At 40.4% G+C, this 13,396-nt stretch overlaps 1 protein-coding gene across 4 annotated transcripts in view; it reads right to left on the bottom strand.

Moving 5' to 3' along the window:
* Window positions 1-391: 391 nt before the first annotated feature.
* The window catches only part of LOC308198381 (uncharacterized protein), a 45,612-nt gene continuing 32,607 nt past the window's right edge, over window positions 392-13,396 (bottom strand). The window contains exons 6-7 of one of the 4 annotated variants that reach the window (XM_080600693.1): window positions 12,042-12,118; window positions 6,823-11,936 (exon numbers count right to left, since the gene is read on the bottom strand). The gene's annotated coding sequence lies outside the window, so the exon portion shown is untranslated. Of the gene's footprint in view, window positions 2,766-6,822; window positions 12,119-13,396 lie in introns of those variants that run through there. The other 3 variants (XM_080600685.1, XM_080600682.1, XM_080600692.1) reach the window with 3 other exon arrangements.

The raw sequence follows: 13,396 nt of genomic DNA on the forward strand, positions 1-13,396 counted from the left end.
ATTGCAAATGTTCACACAGCACAGGCTGGAACTGAGCCTTCTTCAGCCATCGGTAAGTAGAATAATGCAACGATACTTCCTTTTCTATTATGTTCCCATCGATACCCAAAGCTGGTATTTATTAAAGCTAACTCTAAGAGCAAGTTTAAACGCCGTGCAGTCTCAGGTCTGCTCCTGTTGTGCTGTGTCCTCACCCTGCCCTGTTGTGCTACCTTGGCACCTCCCTGCCCCAGGGAACCCCCGCGGACCGTGGGAGCAGCTGGGTGCCACGGGCACGCTGCACGGAGCATCCCCCGGTTAGAATCCCCAAAGAGAAAAGGTAAGGGAACCACAGGGGCCATGCTAATTGACTTTCAATATAAACAAATAAGTCATTAAATAAGCAACTCGGTGGTTTTACTTGCATGAAATAATGGCTAAATATTCAAACAGAATTACACTGAAGTCCTGGTTAACTCTTACATCTATATAGGCTCCTGATGCTCCAAACTGACTTATGCTAGTTAGGAGTAACTACAAGCAAATAAAAACATTTATTTGCTGTATTTATCTGAAACAAAAGCAAATGGAGCTATTTGTCATAACAAAACTACGTTATTTCAGAACAAACAAAGCCAAGTGCTTACCTCTGAGATTTATAGGGTGGGGGGATTTCAAGACATACTATATATAATACATTTTTACATGTGCAAAAATTTACCAATGAAGTGAAATGTAGTCTACCAGAGAGGATCTAGGTGCCATCCTGAGCCAGGAGTCTCCACTGCCCAAGGGATCTCTGGAATTCAGAGACTTGGGGAGCAAGCCCCAAACACTGGGGAGCCTTCGGCAATGCTTTGGCCTTGATCTAGTCAATGAAGACTATCCTCTTAGATAAACTATAAACTCACAAAATACTGAAATCATTGTTCATCACAGTGTTTTCCTGTGAAATGCTTTCCTTCTTTAGGTCTTTGGCTACCATTTGGTACCTTTTTTTTAGTCTGCAATGCCTCTTGTTTCCTTTGCAATGCCCTTTCTATCCACAACCAAGTCCCCTCCTGCAGCTACAGCTCCTTATCTCATCACAACAAAACCCAGCTCCTATGAAGAGCTTTCCCACATTATTTCATCAGCAGTGTTTTCTTTAACTCCACATCATCCCAACATTTTGTCACTGCCAAGATCTCAGTAGGGACTCTTTGGAATAAGGAACAGTTTTATTTGTAGACTATGGTAGTCAACGTTCTCCGTGATTTTGGGACCAAATCAAGTCTTTTATTTCTTACCAACAAGACTGCAAAAGAAACCACAGAAGCACAGAAGCCCATAAACATACCTATTTATTTAACACAGCTGCATTTTTAGGAACAACTGCAACCTCCTGATGTTTCCCATAGCTCGAAGCTTGGTCTGTGCCTGCTCTGGGAAGCAGGGTCCATGGGACCATGCCATGGGGCAAGTACCACCACTGACCTGAAAACCTCCTGCAGATGCACTCCAAGGGAGAGCCAATCCCATTCTCCAACACCAAAAAAAAAAAAAATCTCAATTTCCATGTGTATTAAAGAACTGACAGGAAACAAAGGGAAATAAAATATGCAAATACTAATCATTCTCATATCTATCACTTTAATGACATCCCAAACTTCACCACTTTCCCCAATATTACTAAAATTCCACAGCTTTCTCCTGTGTTGTCACTATTTATAAGACTAACACATTTCAGAATTGCAAAACAAATGCATGGAAAATTATTATGAAAAGCAAAAGTTTCTTCATTTTGATGTTAATGAAGTTTCTAATAACCGTTTTCATTCTAAGTATCTCTAAATATTAACTTTCATACCAAACTCATTAATTTTGTGAATTATAAATTAATACAATAGCCTTCAAACATCTACTTAATTTCTGCTAATTTCTACTGTATTTGCAGTTTTACATTACTTGAATACTGGCATTTTTTCATTGACAGCAACAGGCAATTATCATCAATTTGTGAAATACTGGGCTATTGGATTTTGAAGAATTAAAACCAAATGAAGTATCTTGGGAATACTGATGAAGCTGTTGCTTGGTCACCTCCTCCAGATATTCTGTTTGCACAGTAGGCAGATGGATGATGTTTTTAAATTCATTCAAGTCAGTCAAGAGTAGGGTGGAATAGGACTAAAATGTTTTCCATCAAAATTCAGTGCAAATTCTTCCAACTCTGAAGACAGAGTGGAACACGAAACACTCGAACTCCTCGTTGGCTTGGCTCTATTAGCTTGGTCCTCAAACACAATTCAGAATCTAACAGATGACTTAAGATAATCATGGTACATCAAAAGCCGTAAGGTAATAGATACAGATGGTATTAAAACAAAAACTGCAGCTAGCCCTAGGGGAATCCCCTTTGCCGTGAAAGCCTGCCAGGAGTGGCTTGGCAGCTCAGCATCAAGCATTCCCCCCACAGCAGCACTGGATCCCAGCACCCATGTGTGTGCTGAGAACAGAGGTGGCCCTCAAGGGCATCTGTAAGAGACAATCTCAGCAGACAGACAGTTATTGCAACGTTTCTTAGAGGTTCACTAGCCCAGAGCAATTTTCTTTGGACTCAATGAATTCATATAAGAAAACTCACTTAAGCAGAATGTGAATTTCTGGTACCTATGGAGGTTTACCCACCATTGGTCTCAACTCTTTTCAAGGATGATGCTCTGAAGCAACCAATCTTTAATTTGACAGGTACAGGCTTTCTTGTGTATTCTAGTAAACACTGTAATTTACAGATTTTCACATTCCTGGCAAAAAAAAAAAAAAAAAAAAAAGTTTCACAAATCTTGAATAGGTCTTTTCCTTATTCAGTCACTTTGTGCAAAATCAGAAGCTATATGTCAACTTTAGTACATCAAGGATAAAATTCATATTCTGTTCTCCTTTGAAATCCTTCAGGACCTAATTGACTGGAATGACAGAATAAGACCCATGGAGAGAACCATCGAGTATAAAATTACAATTTCATTTATTATGAATTCTGTTTTATTTAACAGTCTATAAACTCTGGCAAAAATTCTACCACTTTGTGTTTTTTTTTTTTACATTTTTAATTAGTTTTAAAAAGATCATGTTACACAGAAATTCTAATGAATTATTTTTGGTTGATCTCTTCCTCTGTTACCTATCCCAGATTTTCTGGTCATTAGGTATTTCTCATGCATGTCGGACCTTTCATTTTTAACGCTTAGAATGATCAAGGAGCCTGATGTTTTGTCATTTATTTTAAAATTAAGATGACCGTGAAACCTAGCTCAGTTAGTCATTTCTGTATAGTAGTCCCTTATCATTAAAGCAGCAACATTTTCCCAACCTCCATAATTAACCTTTTTGTACAACTGAAAGCAATAGCAATCTATCCTTTGAAAGCCCTTCTGGGGCTACTTAGCACACTTCTTTCACAACTAAACAGAAATAAGCCAGCAAAGATGAAAAAATAAAATCCACCCTGCTTAGAATAAAATTAGATACTTTGTTCTATATCAGGCACAAAAATATCTCAAATCAGAATTAAAACCTCATTTAACTTTTCTTTTTTTTTTTTTTTTTTTTTTTTTTCAGGTCATAAATGCCCAGCTTTATTTTTATCTCTACAAACCCATCAGTTACGGGTAAAATGTGTATTATCCAATTGCTTTCAGCATAAGATTATTTCCCCTTTTATGCAATTGTTTGCTTCTACTCACTATTCTAAAATCAATTTCTATTGATCCAGCCAGTGGCTTGCACGTTGTTCCCGACAAAAAGGAAAACTATGTCATACAAATTCAAGGCACTAGAGACAAGCAAGTTCCATGATCGTATCCAGCCTTCATTTTCAGAAAAAATCTCTTATATTTTCTGCCTGTGATAGGGAGCGAAGCTGATAATAAACACAAGCTTACTTCATAAAACTGGATGCAATACTAAAGGAAAAATTGCTGCAAGAGAACTTCAGCTCATGTCAACGGGCGTAAAGCAAGAGCGCTGATCTACCCCAAGAGCCTGCCACTCACGTATGAGGGCACAACGATAATAGTGGCAGGGTTTTATTTATTATTCCGGAACTACTGGGTGTTTAGGACTGCAGAATTGCTCCTGAAAGACTGAGCCATGACTCATGCTGGGCAGCCCATGTGCATGCCGATAAGGCACTCCCGTACACTACTGAAGGCTCCTGCATGCTACTCCATGTGTGCTACAGGAAGCCTCTTCTGGGAGGCTGCGCTGTCGGTAAAATTACTAACATAACTTTAAATAGTCCTCTTGGAAAACAAGCCACTACAGATGACACGCAGGAAATTATACCTATCCTCTGCATAAAAAGAACACTATTTCAAAGTTAGTGTTTGAAGACCTAGTGGCTGCTTCTTGTTTGGCTTACAGCCTCTATTTCTGCATCACAAGGAATGGAAATACCCAATGTATGAGCTTGCTACAGTGGCAGAGATGAAGCCCATGTTTGTAGGAGGAAAAAGAATCGAGGTCTTGGCAGAAGGGATTTTGTTTGTTTGTTACTTGCTGGTTTGCTTTTTCTGGCAGCTATCTGAGGCAGTTGAAGAGTTCTGAACGACGGCATAAATCTCAGTAGAGATACAGCGAGCAAAAGCAGGTGAAGTGAACAAAGCTGAAATTTAATCACATTTCTATTATAATCAAATATGTATTCACAGTTGTGTACAACATATTATAAAAACACACAATGAGCTAAATTGTGATTTCAGCGTGTAAATAGCAGAGAAAATGCATTGATCTCAGGAGAGCACTTCTGGCTTCTCACTGGTATAACCAAGAAGAATTTTGAACAACATATGCTAATTATATACAATATAATCTGGCAATCTGTACAGTCATCGCTGAAACTAAACTTCATTCATCCTGTCAGAATGTTCATTGGTCTGAAACTTTGCTACAGAAAGAAATATAACCCTCTGATTTTTGTCAGGCAGCAAGTCAAACTTCAAGTCACATTAAAAGATAAAACTTCAATACATATCTAAATTCTAGTTTACCTTCCCAACTCGGTTTGTGGATGAGGTATGATTTCATAAGGCAGTGACTTACCAGAACTGCAAAGAAAAATATCCTGCACGTTTATTTCTCCATTGTCAATTTTACATAATTTGTTGTTCGATTAGTAGGAGCACATAATTAAAAACAAAGCCCAGGTAATTAAATTAAGAACTGATTTATTTCTAAACCGTATTCCTTATGGTTAGAAAGTCAGAAGCAAAACTCCGTCTGCATTTAGAGAGAACGCCTGCATGAAAAAACACATTAATAAAGCAGGTCGGTGAAGGGAGGCAACAGTGTTTTCTACTTCCTTTTCCAATTAGAAGAGATCCTCCAAAAGTTAGAGGGTTTGTCTAGGCTACAATATGCATTTAGTTATAGTTTAACACCGTACCAGCCTTATGCATCTCCTCGGCCCCAAAGTGGCTTTTGTCACTCTTAGTAAAATGGAGTAACCTTGTCTCATTTTCATCTACTATAACCAGAATCGTTGTGGTTTCCTTGACTCACAAAGGTTTTTCTTGGCATCTTAAAATCTAACCCCTCTTCCCTCCAGCAGGGGTTTGGTTTAGCTCATCCCGGGCCTCCTACCCACAGTGGTGGAAAGCCTCTCGCAGCTGGCTGCAAGCCTGGGGATGAGCACTGGGAAGGGTCCCACCGCTTTTCGAGCGTGCTGAACTGGGTTTCTCACTCTCCGTTGAAATCTGAATACCGACTCCCTGATTTGCATGTTCCCAGATGCTATCCAAGACAAGTGTGGAATATCCCCTTGCCAACGTTTCGCTATTCAGCACGCGTTGACGTTGATGAACGCTGATACTTCTATAGGTAGCTGTGCAAAAAATACCTAGATGCATTTTAACATCTACCCAATGAACTCTTCCTCAAAATCATCAGGCTTGAACCTGAGGTTACAAGTAAACCATAGCATGTGATCATTCGTCGCTCCTGACACCTTCCCTTTTTTCCTCACTTGAAAAATTGATCATCGTAATACCAAAGAAAGTTTGTATTAACATAAATCTATTCCACTTAAGCACTGGCTTGGACAACGAATTATTAAATCTTGACAAAAAGAATATTTATGAGGTACAGAAGAGCCTTCTGACATAGATGAATCAATATTTTTTTTTCCTCAGAATTCTCGGAATCATCAAAAAGACAATATTTATATAGAAAAAAACCCTAAGGCAGTGACAAGGATGATATCGTATTTTTCTTAAGTCAGTGCAATAAAGTAAACAAGAGGAAAAAAAAATCAAATCTAACGGAAGAGCCCACAATATGTCACAAGGACATGTTGTTATAAATGCTAGGAGAGAAAGCAAAGAGTTCAAGCAGTGCCGGAGGATTTGTGGCAACAGGCAGACAGAATTGCATCTGCACCCTCAACATTAAACGACACATGTAATAGGGCATGCACAGCTTCCATTTCGGGATTTAAATCACTGGATGTTCTCATTGGACGCTAGCATAAATCCACGCTGTTAACACGTATATAAAATAATCTAATAAAACCCTTCCATTATCAGCAAAATCTCCTTTAAAATGCATTTCCAAGACTACAGCCTGCAAGCTAAGATTAGGTCTTACAACAAACAGGGGCAAAGAAAAGCGGTGGCTCTGCACCATCTGCCACTTCTGTTCCTCCACTGCACCTCTTTGCTAGGCATAGGTGGAGGAAAGTGGTACTTTTAAGGATGATTCAGTTTTTTGTTTTTTTTTTTACTGATGTCTTACACAGAAATCTGCACCCCAGGATTTGAGGATTTTCCCCTTTTTTCATGTTTTTGAAATAAATAAATAAATAAATAAATAAATAAACAAACAAACAAACAAACAGCCAGGCTTATCTTTGTATTCCCATTATCACCAGGTCTGACATGGAACAGTATTATTTACCTCATATTTATTTTTAAAGGTTAATTAAGGTTTGTACACTACCTTGCGATGTGCTTTGACAATTAATTTCCATTACTATTGATTACCTCATACGTCAGCACATGAGCCAGCACCGCTGGCATTTTCTGCTTCCAAATGATGCACTACTGGCATCGAAGGCTATTGATGGTCATGGCTGAGCTGCTGCAGAAGACTGTGCTGAGAACTGCAACCATTGCCTTCCTAAAGTACAGCTGGTCCTAGCCAGCGCTAACCTTTCATTGAATTCAGCTCTTACAGCCAGAGCAGGAAAAATATCTGGTTTCCTCACCCCTGATTTATTTTGCTTTTATTTCCTTTTACCTATTACATGGTTTAATGAGTTAAAAAAATGGTACCAGGTATCCAGATCAGGGCCACTTTTAAACTCATTGATTTATATATTCAGGTGAATTTAAGTACAGCTCTTCTCTGGGAGATTTAGGCTTCTGCAAAACGAAGACACCTCTCCAGCAGGAAAGGGCAGATCAGCAGTCCTGTACAACCATCCACCTACCAGGAACAGAAACAGGCCTTTTGGAAATAATGAGATAAATCTAAAATCAGGCAGCCTAGGAGAGTTGTAGCTTTTGAACTTGAAGGGAAAGCGAATGAATTTTTCCTGTTTTGACATACTAGACTGAAAATGTTCAATTGCTCTACTGACAACACTTTGATTTTATCCCTAGATTTACCATCACCATATTTCTAAGCTGCAATAAATCAAAACACAACTTCATTTCCAGCACTTATAAAGAGACACAACCATGTCTCCCTTAATTGGATATTAAAATTAGTCACATAATTATTAAAGAAAACAACTCGAGGCCTTCCACTGAAGGACATTAAATACCAGAAGGTATTACTATTTTTGCAGTGTTTGAGTACATTCACCTGCCATCGCCATCCCTTTCAGACAAGAAAAGCTCAGAGGAGCACAGCTGACCCAAGTGTTACATATTTTCCTCTTGTGCTCTGCGGTTCTGCTCGGGTCCGTTCTGTAATCTAAATGCTAGTTGTCACTGTTCAAAGGCAACTACACTTCTGAGATGCTTCTGATAGGAGACTGTTTTCATTTCATTTTGTGGTGGTTTGAAAGCTTTTGCATCTTTTCTCTTTGGTGCCAGTTGCTTTGTATGGTAGCTGGTCTTGAGTTTTACACTGCAGTGTTATGGCAGGGACTGCAGGAAAAGATCATCAGCCCTTTATACTGCATTTCATTTTGCACCAAAACCCCCACATATTTTAAAGCTAAGTACCTGTTGGTAGTGTAGCACAACTTTCAGGGGTTTTTTGGTTTTTAGTTTGTAAGATGCGTTCTAACCACCCATCTGAGTACATGCAGTGCTTTGCATAAGAGGACAGCAAATAATGGGTCTGATTTATGGTATTGCATTTTATTCTGTGCCACACTATTAGTTTTATATATATATATATATGTCACAACTGTATTCATTAGATTGAAAAAAATATCATGACCATATTCATTAGGAGACTGAAAAAATATCACGACCGTATTCATGAGGAGACTGAAAAAAATGAGTATTAATGGTCTAAAAGCCATTCTTAAATATAAAGAAAATATATTGAAACTGTAAAAATGAATGCATTTTTACTGGAAGTGCAGATAGATAAATAATAGCATCACAACAATGCACCAGTAAACCACACACAAATTTTGGCTCACAATTTCAAATATGCTCCTAGTAGAGACTGCCTAGCTTCAGAAGCATTACTGCAGCCAAGGCATTAAAAAAACATCAGCTGAGAGCCAGGCACCTACACAGGGTAGCAGGTTATCGGAGCAGACAGTTGTTCCCATTCACTTAATGAAGTTTCCTCAAGTTGCTAAAGGGTACAGCTGCTCTGTGCCCTTTTGGAGCTTTAAAAGTCTTCCCTTGGAGATCATTTGCAGTTGCTATGTATTCAACAGTTTTGAAAATCCAGCCGTCTATCTTTGCATCAAAAAACCCATATGCCCAGAAGAGGTCCGTGGAGGGAAATGTCTGAAATCTTGACCTTCTGATTTGATCTTTAAACCTAGACTTGGATGATAGCAACAACTCCAAAATAAGCATTTGATTGATAATATCCTGAAAGCCAAATGTGTTCTTTAAACACTTTGATGAACCTGCAGAATAGTTGCATCTGCCTCCTTTTCCGGACTGTCATGCAACACCCTGTGAGGAATTGTTTTTTTCCCCAACTGTATGCAAAGAGAAAAAACACAAACACACTTGGATCTGTGACTTTAATCAGAGCAGAGTTTAAGGCTATGATTAAATAAGATAAAGCCCAAGTTTGGAAAATGTTGCCTTTTATAGACCGTAATCCTTTCTCTGAGGATATCAGTATGTTGAAGCATTATTAGTACAAACTCAGCAGTGAGGCAGGCCAACACAGCTTTACAGGTCCAAGGAAGAAGCAAGACAGCCTGGGGGGCCCTGGCAAACCCAGCAATGCCTCAGCTCATCGCGAGCAGCCGACTGTCCCTCGGGTGGGAGGGGGTTCAGCTCCCTTGGAAAGAAGACTCCGGTCGGTAAACCTGCCTCAAAACTCATGAGGGTATGAAAGATTTTCTTTAAAAATTGCATTTGCCCTTCTCATTTTCTTTGCCTTAAGCCACTGCTGTTTTGGTAATGGCCACAGGAGAGAGCAGCACTACACTTGGATGTTGTTTTTGCCAACCAGCCCTTAGCTGGATTTTTCCTTTGGGCCACAGATGCCGGTGATGAAGCAAATACCCAAAGAACAAAATACCACCCTTCATCAGCATATGCTGATCATAGCTGTCTTATTTAGGCTAGAAACATGATGTAAGGATGAAAGCAGGAAACTGCGTATCAATTTTTTTCTGAGTTTGTTTTACTTTGCATTAGAAATTGTGCTTCCACAGCACAGATTGTGGCTGACATGGTAGGGGATCTGCACATTTCAGACACAGAAGCCTCCCAGATGTTCTGAGAGGGCGCAGCGACTCTTGGTACCACTCAGCACCCCTTTCTGGATCCACCTGATGTTCAACAATATTCCAGATTACGCAGCACAGGCGCCCAGAAGGAAGAAGTCTTTCTTGAAAGGCTTTCTAAAAACGAGTAGAGGAATGTTTTCTGTTCTCTTCTGAAACGCAGCCTTCCCGTGGTGATTAACATAACTACCCTCGGCATGGCCAGCAGAGCTGGTCTTACAGCAACAGACCCATCGTTTTTATTCCGAGCATGGGCAGAGCAGTGATTATTACTGCACGAGAAATTTTACTAAAGTTTTGTATTCTGAAGATTTTGAGGAACGAGTTACTCGTTTGGCACCAGTGAAGACCTCCTACTTAGGGAGCTACCCCTAATTTACCGATTGGAAACTGATGGATGAAGCAGGATTCATGGGGGACTACAAATTGTCCTGGGCTCTTAAACCTGAAATGTAAAAACATACGAGACCCAAGCCACCCGCTGCACTGACAATCTGGCACAAAACGGCATAGGTCGAACATCTAGCTGCTTGCTCCTGCTTTCCAGGCTAAAATTTAGGGCTGGCATCTTTATTCGATGCCTGCAAATTACAGCTAAATGAGACCTTTCAGTGGTGTCAGCCCCATGCAATACAACCACCCTAAAGCAAAACCAGCTTCTGCTGGCTGGGAAGTGATGATGGATTTTGGTAACCAAACCTGACCCTCGCTATTAGAAACCAGCACCACATTTTTGTATGCCATTCATAAATCATTTTAATATGCAGATGTATGCCTGCTCTGTCTGATTAGAAGGTAAAAAGGCAAACGTTCCTATAATGTGAATTAAATGCCCTACATTCATAGTAAATGACTGCAGAAAAGCTGTAAGGATTCCTAACGGCGAGCCACTCTTCCTCAGGAATGTTTTCAAAAGGACTGACAGATCGATAATAAAATCAGAAATAAAACTACACATCACTTATCCCACAAGAAGCCTGTAGACACGGCAGCTACCGATATTCCTTCTAGTTACAACACATCACACAACCCCTCTCTCAGCTGTTTCGCGCCAATAATGAGCATAGGCTGCTGCGACACGGGATCCCATTTTCTCCCATGCCCTCCTGCATGCTGACGGCAAGAGCGCGTTTTATAAACACATCCCGGTTATTTCCCTTGGGCTGGATGAGACACACACTGGTGAGCACTTAGAAGTTCAGCATTTTCTCCACAAGCTGCAGCGAGTGGCTCTGTGAAAGCTCTCTCGGCGGGGTACTGTGCCTCTGAAGCGTGGATTTCCTCGGCTCCCCGCAGGATCCCACAAACATCTCACCCAGGAGTTCGGCTCCCCGCTATCAACAATGTAGTGCATTGCCTACCAGGTCCCGCAATGCCCCAGTGCTGCTGGTAGGTCATGTTAAGCAAAAAAAAAAAACAACTAATTACAGCACCGAAGTGTACGTGTGCCTGTAGTCCTTCTATACTTCAATAACACAATCATCTGCTGCAATGAATAATAGCATGTTACATGGACAATCACCCTTGAGGGAAAGCGTTCCTCTAAGCCTAGATGACACCCTGCATTCAGTCCATTTGTACTAGAGGAGGAATCAATAAGCACGCCCCACGAAGGCATTTCAGCAATGCCACTCCAACCTCAGCTTGGCGTGCCGAAAAAGATTTAGATCTGGGAAAGCATTGCCTACCGGAGGGAAAAAAAAATATGCTCACACCAGTCTCATTTTGCAGCTGTAATTTCCATTCTGTTTTTGCACTGCAAGGTGATTTGATGAGCCAAAATAAAGTATTTTAATAAGTCACTTCGTGAAAGCTAAAGCTGCTGAAATCTAATTTTTTCTTTCACAACTCAAGTACTCCAAGAGTAGTCACCGACTCACCTGAGAGTCCTTGATGTTCCATTCAGACATCTCTGATTAACTGAAGGAAGCACTAAAACCCACACATCGGCAAGCCTTAAAGGAAATGTTTGGGAATGTAAGGAAGTCATTACAAGCACCCAGTCACGTTACGCGTTCCCTCTGTTTTGAAAGGTAATCTGAAACAAAAAAAAACACTTTTTCTTCAAGAACTGTTTCTATCGAATAAAAAAAGAATAACATAAAAAGCCTTGAAAAAAATACCGCCGGATTATAATGCATACCCTTATCTCCACAAAAATCACGTGCCAGATGAAAGAGAGGGCCTAAGCAGAGATTTCTTTTAGAGCACCTGAATTTGCTACAACAAAGAGATAAGCAGTATTATTACATCCTATTCTGGGATTCGAGTTTTTGTGCTTGCTAATTATCCTGGAGCATTCTGCAGCCAGAGTTCAGACCTCACATTTGATTCTAGCAGAGATGAGTAGAAATTGTACATTCAGAACAAGTACAGCGTATGCACAAATTTGTCTTCATTACCAGTCTGTTTTCAATGACCAGAACAGTTGAAACATGCCAGATTTGGGTCTTATTTATGATACTCATGAGAATCCAGCTATGCGACTACGCATTCACATCCGTATCGCTAAGACATCGCTAACTTTGTTTCCCCAGTTGTAAAATGGGAATAATAATGCTTAGCGGTCCACATTGCTCATTTAATGAAATAATTAACTAGAGACAATTTATGTTCCAATTTAGGCCCCCTTTACAACTGCAGCAGAAATGAGAGAATTGCACAGCGAGCAAGTCATGGCATGGTGCCTCCGAGGAGATTAAGTGCCATTGGCACCTGCTGAGGCTCAGTGCAGCCGCGGCTCAGGTTGCGACTTTGAATCTGCCCAGGAGAAGAAAAGCAAAGCCACAGGAGCCAGTGGGGAAAGCTTTTTATCAATGCAAACGCTTCTGCGTACTCAAAATTGGTAGACGTTAAAATTATCGACTGGTCAGCAGTTGGAAAATTTCATATGGACTCTGCTCATTTTGCAAGTGCTACAAAACTCAGCTCAAACAGCAGAGCAACTGGACGCTGAAATACTTCACGCCAATCAACAAGTTATCTGGAGTCACCTGTATTTCTAAAGACCTCCACAGAGCTCGTACACGTCTCTACAAATACATATTTTGCTCTGAGAGCCCTGTTACAAAGGAAGGCAAACCCCCATACAGCTGTGCAGGGAGAGAGGCCCCAGAGGCAGGAGGGGCTGCCGACGCAGGTACGGCTTTGTGAGACAGCAGGCAGCTCCCACAAAACCAGCCCCAGGGGAAGTTTACCCTAATGGCAACCTATGAAAACACGGTATTTACTGGGTAAAGGTTACCGCTCAATGTTGCTTCCACTTCGGCTTTCAAGATCACCATGATATACATTAAAGAACATTTTCATGCACATTTTCTTTGTACCAACAGCCACCAAAGTACTCTGCTGAGGGTAAAGTGGAACTCAGTCATTTAATGATTTATACTTCAGGTTCTTTGTGAGCCGTTTACAGCTATGAACTTTAACACAGGAGTTTAGGGATATTTCAGGAGCTATTAGCATAATGATCCCTTGTTAGGATCCTCAACTGACAGA

The sequence above is a fragment of the Anser brachyrhynchus genome (genome assembly GCF_964034855.1).
Source record: "Anser brachyrhynchus genome assembly, chromosome: 7".
Taxonomy (NCBI): Eukaryota; Metazoa; Chordata; class Aves; order Anseriformes; family Anatidae; genus Anser; species Anser brachyrhynchus.